Source organism: Schistocerca serialis, chromosome 11 (genome assembly GCF_023864345.2).
Source record: "Schistocerca serialis cubense isolate TAMUIC-IGC-003099 chromosome 11, iqSchSeri2.2, whole genome shotgun sequence".
NCBI lineage: Eukaryota > Metazoa > Arthropoda > Insecta > Orthoptera > Acrididae > Schistocerca > Schistocerca serialis.
In genome coordinates, this window is record NC_064648.1 from 151,980,609 (window position 1) to 151,989,703 (window position 9,095).

Genomic DNA, 9,095 nt, shown 5'->3' on the forward strand with positions numbered 1-9,095 from the left:
CCAATCTTTTGTTTTTCAAAAACTCCTTGAGAAGAGGAAAACACTCTACCTACCCCTCCTCGACACACACTGCCCAAAATTTGATTTTCCTCTTGAATGCTCGAACTTTGTTTCACTTTGCCCTTGGAGTGAAATATTCATTTCGTTCATTTTGGAGAAAATATCTGACAAATAGGCAAGTATACACTGCCAATTTTCGTCATTAATAAGGTCTGCTAATTTCGTGTTATGCTCCAAAAGGAAAGCAAAGACTTCCAATGTTCATTCGTACAACCGAGAGAGTGCTTTCCCACGTGAGAACATTCTCACTTCTGTGTGGAGAAGCAGGGAACGATGAAGGCTTCCCATATCTTAACACAGTATTGTGAAAAGTCTTGACTTCAACGGCCTTGATTTTATGTAGTTAATAATTTGAATGGATTCGTCTAAAACTCTCTTGAACGAAACAAGCATTTGTTTCGTAGCTAAAGCGTATCTGTGGAGAGCACAATGACTACTGCTGCAATTCTTGGCATTTTCTTTTATTTTCGTTATTGCTCCGACTGTAGGACCCGTCATAGCTTTTGCGCCGTCTGTGCACACATCTATGCAATTACCATGAAACTTCGTTAGTCCTTAAAAAATAATCCAATAGACGGAGTATTTCAGCACTTGTTGTGTTGCCAGGTAGTGGTCTGCACAATAAGAGGTCCTCCTCAAAACATCCAGAATATTCATAACGGACAAATGCCAATAAAATCGCTAATCCTGCAACATCAGTGAATTCATCTATCTGCAGAGAAAATGAATTGTGTTGGATGCGAGAAACAAGAGTGTCTTTCACATCATTTGACATGTCAACAATGCGTTTCTTGACAGTATTGTTTGATAATGGCACCGAAGATACAAGCTTTACTGCCTTTTCGTCTAGCATGCACACACAGATTTATGAGATTTTCTGCAATGGTATGAGCTTTGCTTGTTTTTGCCACTCGATAACTAACCAAGAAAGAAGCTTTTAATGAATTTTCATTAATTGTTTTTGCATGAGTTTTCATGCAATGCTGAGAAGTAGCTAGTTCAGCACTCTTCCTTTTGAAAAAATCGACGTGTTTAGCCTGGAAATCCGGGTGAGTACCTTCAAAATGACGGCGCAATTTAACTGGAACCATTGAACTGTTCGGAAGGACTCGAGCACAAATTACACACTGAGCTTTACCCTCCTTCGTCTCCATAAAGCCCATTTCTAAACAGCTTTCGTTGTACTTACGCTTCTTGGTTATTCCACTTCCACAGGATATTGCAACCAATGGAGTACTGGCAGCGTTTTCACATAATAAATACGGCTGTGGAGCTTCTTGTGATTGTTCTCCCTTTGGTCGTCCTCCCTCCGCAGTCATTTCAACTGGAAACTTCCCTTGTCAAGGCGATGGAGAAACTGCACCCTTCTTCAATGATCCTGACTTCAGCCACCGATCCAAGTAATAAACTGGTCAAAAATCGACTTATGAAACAGGTAGTGCACTGACAAGGCAAGTTTAACATTTAATGGTGCCTGGGGCCGCACACGTGCCAGCGAGTGCTGTGATTGGTCGACAAAGCTCGCTCCGCGTATGCGTAAAAGGTTTCAGAGCCGGCGCACAAACGACCCCCGTGTTGTTGCGGAACAGTCGATCAGAGAAGCCGCATTCTCCGGCACTAAATAGTGTATGCGGTCTCACTTAGGAACCGCAAAGGCTGCTTGGGAATACAGCCTGAAGTAAAAGTACGCATGTTTTTCACACGAAAAAAAGAAATAGCGATGAATTTGATTTTCACATTTTTATTCGATAATTTTACTCATTATTTTACACGATTTGGTGAAAGGTGGCCGCGGACCCCCTAGAAAGAGCCGGCGGACCCCTTAACATGGTCACAGAATTATGACTAAAAACGTATGATACAAAGTATAAGTACAGAATATCGTGAAAGATTGGCAGTACTTATATGTCATTTATAAAATAATAAATACGCAAAAAGGGCATTAGTCACAAGGAAATTTAAGATAAAAATTATGATTGTTACTTGCGTGGTTACAGCTTGCAAACGGACTGAGGTGCTCGCGTTGACAAATGCGGCCAGGAGAACGTGGCACTGCAACGAGCGCACCATCTAGTAGCCGTAAATACAATTAGGCTACTTCAATAGAAACAATGGTTTCAAAAACAGTTAGTATAAAAGCAAGTCTACTGGAAAAAAATGTTTTTCTCTGCATTTATGGAAACCTACTTACTGAAAAAAGCGCGGAAAATCCCAACACGAAAATCTGAAATGAGCTACTAAATAGCCACTAAGCAATGAGCAAATAACAAGCAGTAAAACACTGCGGTAGCCCCTTCTGCGCATGCGCGAGTTGTCGCTGCTTAGTGCGCATACGCGGATTGACGGCAGTTTAGAACTGCTCTTTATTCTGGCTCGCAGATAATGTGTCTGCTAATTTTTGTAGTTTCACCCGTTCTACAACTAGATGGCTGTCGCGCTAGACCAGTACCGATTGCGGCGGATCGTCGTGTGATACCGGCTTAACTGCACACGAGGCCGTGGCAGTGGAAATCCCCACCACCACTTCCCCACGGTAACATTCAGTTGTTCTGCGACATTTAGTCGCTGCGGAAGGTTACGTTATCGCTACAGAGTATTTTCTGGAAGTGTGTTTGGCAATCTGTCGTGCGTCATGTCAGGAAGGAATTGTGCGTATAAGGGGTGCGGATCCAACCGGAAGGACCGGGCAATGAAATTCTTTTCTTTCCCTGTTAAAGATGAAAAAAGGTACCTTTAAACAAATTGTATTACTTTAGCTGTTGAATGAGTATCTGTCTTGTGCTAAAAATCCCTGGAAGATTAAAACTGCATGCCATACCGAGACTCTACACTGCTAGGAAGTTTCTTATCAGCTGCATCGTGAGAATGCATTCTGTCATGCACTACTCCAACAGATACACAAGCTTTACAGTCTTAATATTAAATCGGTAGAAACGGAACCCTTATAGCCTCACTTTCTCGTCCGTCCGTCTGTCTACCTACCCGTCTGTCCGACCCTTAAAACACGTTTTTCTTGAGAATGAGTAGAGATAATTAGTGGAAATTTATGTCACGTAATACAGTATAAGGTCACTTCGTTATGTAAAAAAATTGAGCTTCTGCGCCAACGCAAGCAACAGATACGGAAATTTGTATAAAAGAAATTTTTACGTCAGACGTCACCCGTCAAAACTTATGGGGTACTTCCCGTTGACCTAGAATCATAAAATTTGGTATGAAGCAAGGTTTCATAGTACAAGCAAAAGAAAAAGTCCGAAAATTAAGATATTATATCACACCAAAAAATATTTTTGTCATTTCTTGTCCGTATGTCAGTCTTCAGACGCCGTGTACTAATGATCACGATAAGATATCGAGTCGAAATTTATGTGCCGTGCGAAGGTGGTGCAAAATATTTTAACATCTCAGTCAACGCAATCAAAAGATACTGCTATTTATGTCACAAATTCTGTTACTTGCAAACTCACTCTTGAAAATCTATAACATACTTCCAGTTGACCTAGAATCGTGAACTCTGACAAGCAATGTTCCACACTACAAGTAAAGGTATAAACAGAAGTAAAGTAAAGGAATAAGAAGACCATAGCAACATCGTATCTGCATAATGGATTAAATTTTTGCGTGAGGTCGATTGCTGGGATTTTTTTTTTTTTTTTTTTTTTTTTTTTTGCATGAAAATATGAGGTCGAGTTGATGAAGTTCCCTTGTAAGTAGGATCAAAAAAGTCGTTTTCACGGATGAAGAGTCTGTGTGTAAAATAGTGCAAGCCCTAGAGTTCTCAACGCAGAAAATTTACATGTTAAATGAGCTTTCTACACTGTCTGCAGATTAATGTCTTCACATCAGCGTTGAAAGTAATTGTATGTCCAGTTACGGTTCTGCATTTTTCGAAGTAATCTAATTGGATTACTCCAAGGGAATCCCAGAAAACAGTGGCCATCACCTTATAAGGTGACAAAATGGTCTTTGCCTATTTCCGAGCTCTTTCACCAGCATTTGTCCATTGTTTTGACTGCCGTTTTACTCTGGTATGTAACGATGGATCCAGGTTTCACTGACAGTCACAAATCGCCGCATAAAAACTTACTGGTCGTGATCAAACATCGTCAGACATCGTATTGAAGTGTTGTGGCGGATACGCTATTGGTAGTTTGTGAGCAATCGTGGAACTAGAGCTCCTTCATAGTCAAATCTTCGTGCACAATATTATGCTGTCGCTCAGTTTGAGATGACGACAGTCTCCTAAATCTCAAGAGTTTTTATTTGGTGGTCTTGCATTACCATATCCTGGATTTCCTTTGTGATCACCTGACTTGGACAGTCGCTGCACACTTCGTCCTCGGTGCTTGCTGACCAAGTTTAAATTCATTAATCCAAGAGTTCACGTAAACTTAATCCAATTCAGTTCTGATTTGTGCGGCAGTCCAGTCCTTCAAATCAACATGTTTAATAACAGCATGAAACTCAGATCTCTCCATCTGCAGTTGCAGTCGACAGACTGAACAATACAGATGGCTGTCAACATTTCAACAATGAACTAGATGCTTGACTTTGTTGAAATTGTTTACATGATACTTTGAATAATCAAACGTATCAGCCATGGAGGCTCAACAAAAATGTTCCATTCTTCATGAAATTTACCAGACTTACGAAACCATCCTCGTAATGTAATCAGAAGAAAATGGTTTGGATACTCACTCTAGCCTCGGTAAGATCTCTCTCAAATTTCAGTAAGGAATCTGAAAATATCTTGTTGCCTCCATATTTTTCGTGTAGGGATCATGAGGATATAATTACGTTACTCACAATACATAGAATGCCATATAAACAGTCGTGCTTCCCCTGAACTTCTTCTTAATCGAATGGAAGGAGACCATAATGGTAGAAGCAAGAGTATCCGGAGCCATCAGTTAAGTGATTTGTAGGGTATTCAAGCAATTTTGCAGATAATGTTTCATAAAAGTTCTGAAAATTCTTTGTTTTGCAGACAGGCTGCAGTCTTTTGCATACTATCAACGAACCAATGCCTCCCATTGTTAATATCCCCTACAAAACTTGCATAATTCCGTGTACTCATCCTGTAATTGTCGCTCCTAGGTATTATTTTGTTTGTTACGTCTAATTGCAGGTCCAATTAGACACTGTGAACAGCATTTATAAATTTAGCGAAACGTTTAGCATTTCATGCTTCGTCCTTTTTTTGCACATTCCTCGTGGGTGCTGTATGGTAATGTGTTATTCGAGAGCCATATATTTTTCATTTATCGTTCAACTTCATTTGTTTTCACGTCCATGCATTAACATACTGTCCCGTTGTTTCTTCCTCAACAGTTTCTGTACTTACTACCCGAAGGGAACTTTATTTCAGTCCCCCATTTCGAAAAAAATATTTTCCTTGCTTACAGCAAAGCGATGTTCTTTAAAACATCGGTGCATCTGCTGTTTCTCTTACAGAGCATTAAAAAGTGAAATGTAGTTACTAAGGTGCTGATGAATAACCACATTTCTAGACACCGTAATTTCTAAGCTCTTTCATCTATTAATGTCTCAGTTTTATTTAATTAGCCAGATGCGATTTCGCTTTACTAATTCGCCCTTACGTTACAGGTGTCAAGAGTGGATTCTGCGTTGTGGAAACTATTCGTTGTTTGATTTGCAGCAGAGTCAGGTGCGTAATAAATTCCTATGTGCTCTTCACTTCACTGACAATTCTTTTATGAATGAGTTGAAAACAAAACAAGTATTTAACGCCTTGCCAAATCCAGAACCTCTGGAAGAGGCTGCAGACGTAGAAAACGAAGACAACAGTAGACAACACAGCGTTTACGAAATGCACCAACAAGGAAGCTGTTCGCCACCTGCCCGTGAGCCAGTCCATAGTTCGCCAGATACGTTGGTGCCAACAGATTTAACACCATGAAAACGACAGTTGACACAAAGAATTAACGAGCAAAAGTTAAAATTGGCAAAGCAGAGGGAAAAAAAACTGTGGAGAATGTGACATCTTGCCATGAAGAAGCCTGATCTAAAAGCTGTGGCAACAGCCTGTTAAGCATATGTCTCCAAAATGTGGAACATTATTTGGTATGCAGCTGCTGCACAAGTAAGTAACGTCCTCCCGTGACGTCAAATACATTAACTATAGTCAGCTTTCTTAATAACTGAATTAAACGGTCGCATTTATTGTTTTCAGGCCTTTCACTCCTTGGACGGAAGAGGAGAGACAACTGTCGTTGAGCTTATTTTATAAACGTCCTGCCGCATATGAAGTTGGAATGAAACTACCTTCGAAAAAAATTATTCAGAAGTGGGTCAGTGAAATGGATATTATAGCGGGCACAGAAACTAAACAATTCGAACATCTTGTAGAAAAAGTGAAGACGATGGATGAAAGTTGCCAAGGTTGTGTATTGGTGTTCGACGAAATGAGTGTGAGGAAGTGTCTCAGTTACTGCGCTAAGTATGATATCATTGAGGGCTATGAAGATTTTGGCAGCCTAAGACGTACGTCTAAGGTGACAACACAGTCTCTCATGTTCCTTGTTCGTGGGCTGCCGCAAAAATGGAAATTACCTGTTGCCTTTTTTACGTCTTGTAAACAGACCAAATCTGATGTAATGAAACAGTTGCTCTTCGTTGTATTAGAGAAACTTTTTACTCTTGGCTTAAAGGTTTGTTGCATTGTTTGTGACTAAGGGTCCAATAACCGTTCATTAGTGCGTGATCTTGGTGTTACAAATGAAAAAACTTTCTTTAATTATCGCAACAATGTTTTATACATTATGTGTGATCTCCTGAAACGCATTCGAAACCGTTTGCTGGAGAGAGATATCCAAACTGATTCGAATGATATTGTGTCTTGTCAAGACATTATCAAAAAGTATCAACTTGATAGGAAGGGCGGCAAGGGAAGAATGTGCTGCTCTCTCAGTCACAAACACGTCAGTTCAAATAATTTTGAAAAAATGAGTGTTCGATTTGCAACACAGGTGTTCAGTCATTCCGTCTCGGCCACTATTCTGTCAGCGTATTCCACGTCGGAGCTTCAGAGGAAAACAGCGATGAATACAGCTTTCTTTCTGGCAAGACTGAACAATTTGTTCGACGCAATGAATAGCAAGACCCTCTGATTCGAAACCATTCGTCTGTGCTCTAAGCACTCAAAAAAGGTGGTTAGAGGGTTATCTACAGGACTCCGTGGATTGGTTAAAAACATGGAAAACTGTGAGATTCCTCCATGTTTTACGGGCCTTCAGCACACAATTCGTGCTTTGTTGACGCTGTGGAATGACAAGGAAAGCGATGGCTATGAGTTCTTCTTAACATCGCGGGTGAACCAAGATCCCATAGAAAATGTATTTTCAGTAATCCGCCAACGATCAGGAATTCTGCAGAAACTTGCAGCACATCACTAATGAAACCTGTTGATTCGGCGAACTGTCAACTCGACGAGGACCATTCTGTGCTGGAAGGCAACGATTGTATGACCTCTTCGGCAATTAACGTTAGCACGAATGGAGACTGCGAAAAACATGTTTCGAAATAAGCTGCACACGAAGCACATGAGCTTGTGCACGGTGCTGAATTAGAGTGACGGAGTCGGCCAGCGTCAAAAAATTTAATTGTGACGTTTGTGTGTCGGAAATGCTTAAAGGCAACAAGACTGTGGAAAGTGCGGATGAACTCTTATATACTTTACAAAGCTTATGAAACGTCCGCGGGAGACTTGGGCGAATTAAGAGCGCCTTCAGAAAATCTGACTGCCGTAGTTAGATTTAATATAAAAGTGTTCAACGACGTGTTCAAAACTGTCCATTACCAGTTTGGCGTATACTGCAGCCTTGTGAATTCAATGAAGAGGGGCAATGAACGTTTGTATCCTCGATGGCTTCAGCTTGATCCGTGCTCAATGCATCGAAAGTATATCTTAGAAATGCTGTGTAAAGTACGGCTGCAGAAGGAGCTACTTTGGATTTCAAACGAAATGTATCCAGCAAAAGACTCAAAAGCATCCAAACTTCGCGGGGTAAATAAACAAATTCAGACCATAACTTTGTTATTGCAAAGCTACAGTTTAATTTTACCCTACTATGTATTATATTTTACTGTGTTTATTTTCTGTCTGCGGTTTGCTTATTTATGAACCACTGTGTCTGTCCAACACGTCTGTTAACTCTTTTAATTTCCTTTATTTCATGAGAACAGTTATATTTAATACCATATCCATCACATGATTTAGATTAGATCTGATGGATTTTTCGTGGAAGCTCCGATTTTTCCTCACAAGATGTTCTGGGCGCAAAAGAATTTTATATCTATGGATAACATGTATTAATCGATGTCACTTTCTATGTGATGTGATGAAATAGATCTTCCTCTTAATCACAATGTAACGTTTTTCTTATTTGCGTCTCCATGTACCCATCCCTCCACAGGTAACTTACTATATTCAAATTTTCTTATTCTTCGAACAATCCGCCCTCAAAGGAAAAGAAAACGATGTTTCTTTATAACACTTGACACTGCTACCTCTTGTATGGCTTTTCTTTTAGGGGACACAGTTGCATCGTAGAGACAGTTTTACTAAACCATCCTGGCATTTTAGTCATAGTCGGTAAAAACTGGTCTGTCATCTTTATCTTTACTGTGTAGAAACGAGTAGTTAATTTAAACGGAAGACTTCTGTAGTATTACCGTTTGGCCCTTATATTACAGAAACGGCTTTACCTCGTTAAGTCTTGCGTAAGATAGGGGATAAACGCATTTTGTGACCTGACAGAACTATAAGGAAGATGCAAATCAAGCTGTTATCAGCGTATTAATGTTGGCATTGTACAACAAAAATTGATATTCCATTCAACAATATTAATGTTCTCTTCATTGTAGTAATTTGGAATTACTTCACAAATCATCAATCAAAACTGGACACTGTCTCTGTTAGAGGCTAGAACAACATAAAAGCGAGCATTAGCCAATGTACAAGACTCGGAAAACGAATTAGGTAAATACACTGACCCCCAGCTCAGTCATTAGCA

The 9,095-nt window shown here is 40.0% G+C and overlaps 1 long non-coding RNA gene across 1 annotated transcript; it reads left to right on the forward strand.

The window, feature by feature from the left end:
* The first annotated feature begins 4,445 nt into the window (after window positions 1-4,445).
* Window positions 4,446-8,448, forward strand: LOC126427389 (uncharacterized). Its single transcript, XR_007576659.1, has 2 exons — window positions 4,446-6,163; window positions 6,254-8,448. It is a non-coding gene; the product is annotated as an uncharacterized LOC126427389 (long non-coding RNA).
* The last annotated feature ends 647 nt before the right edge of the window (window positions 8,449-9,095 follow it).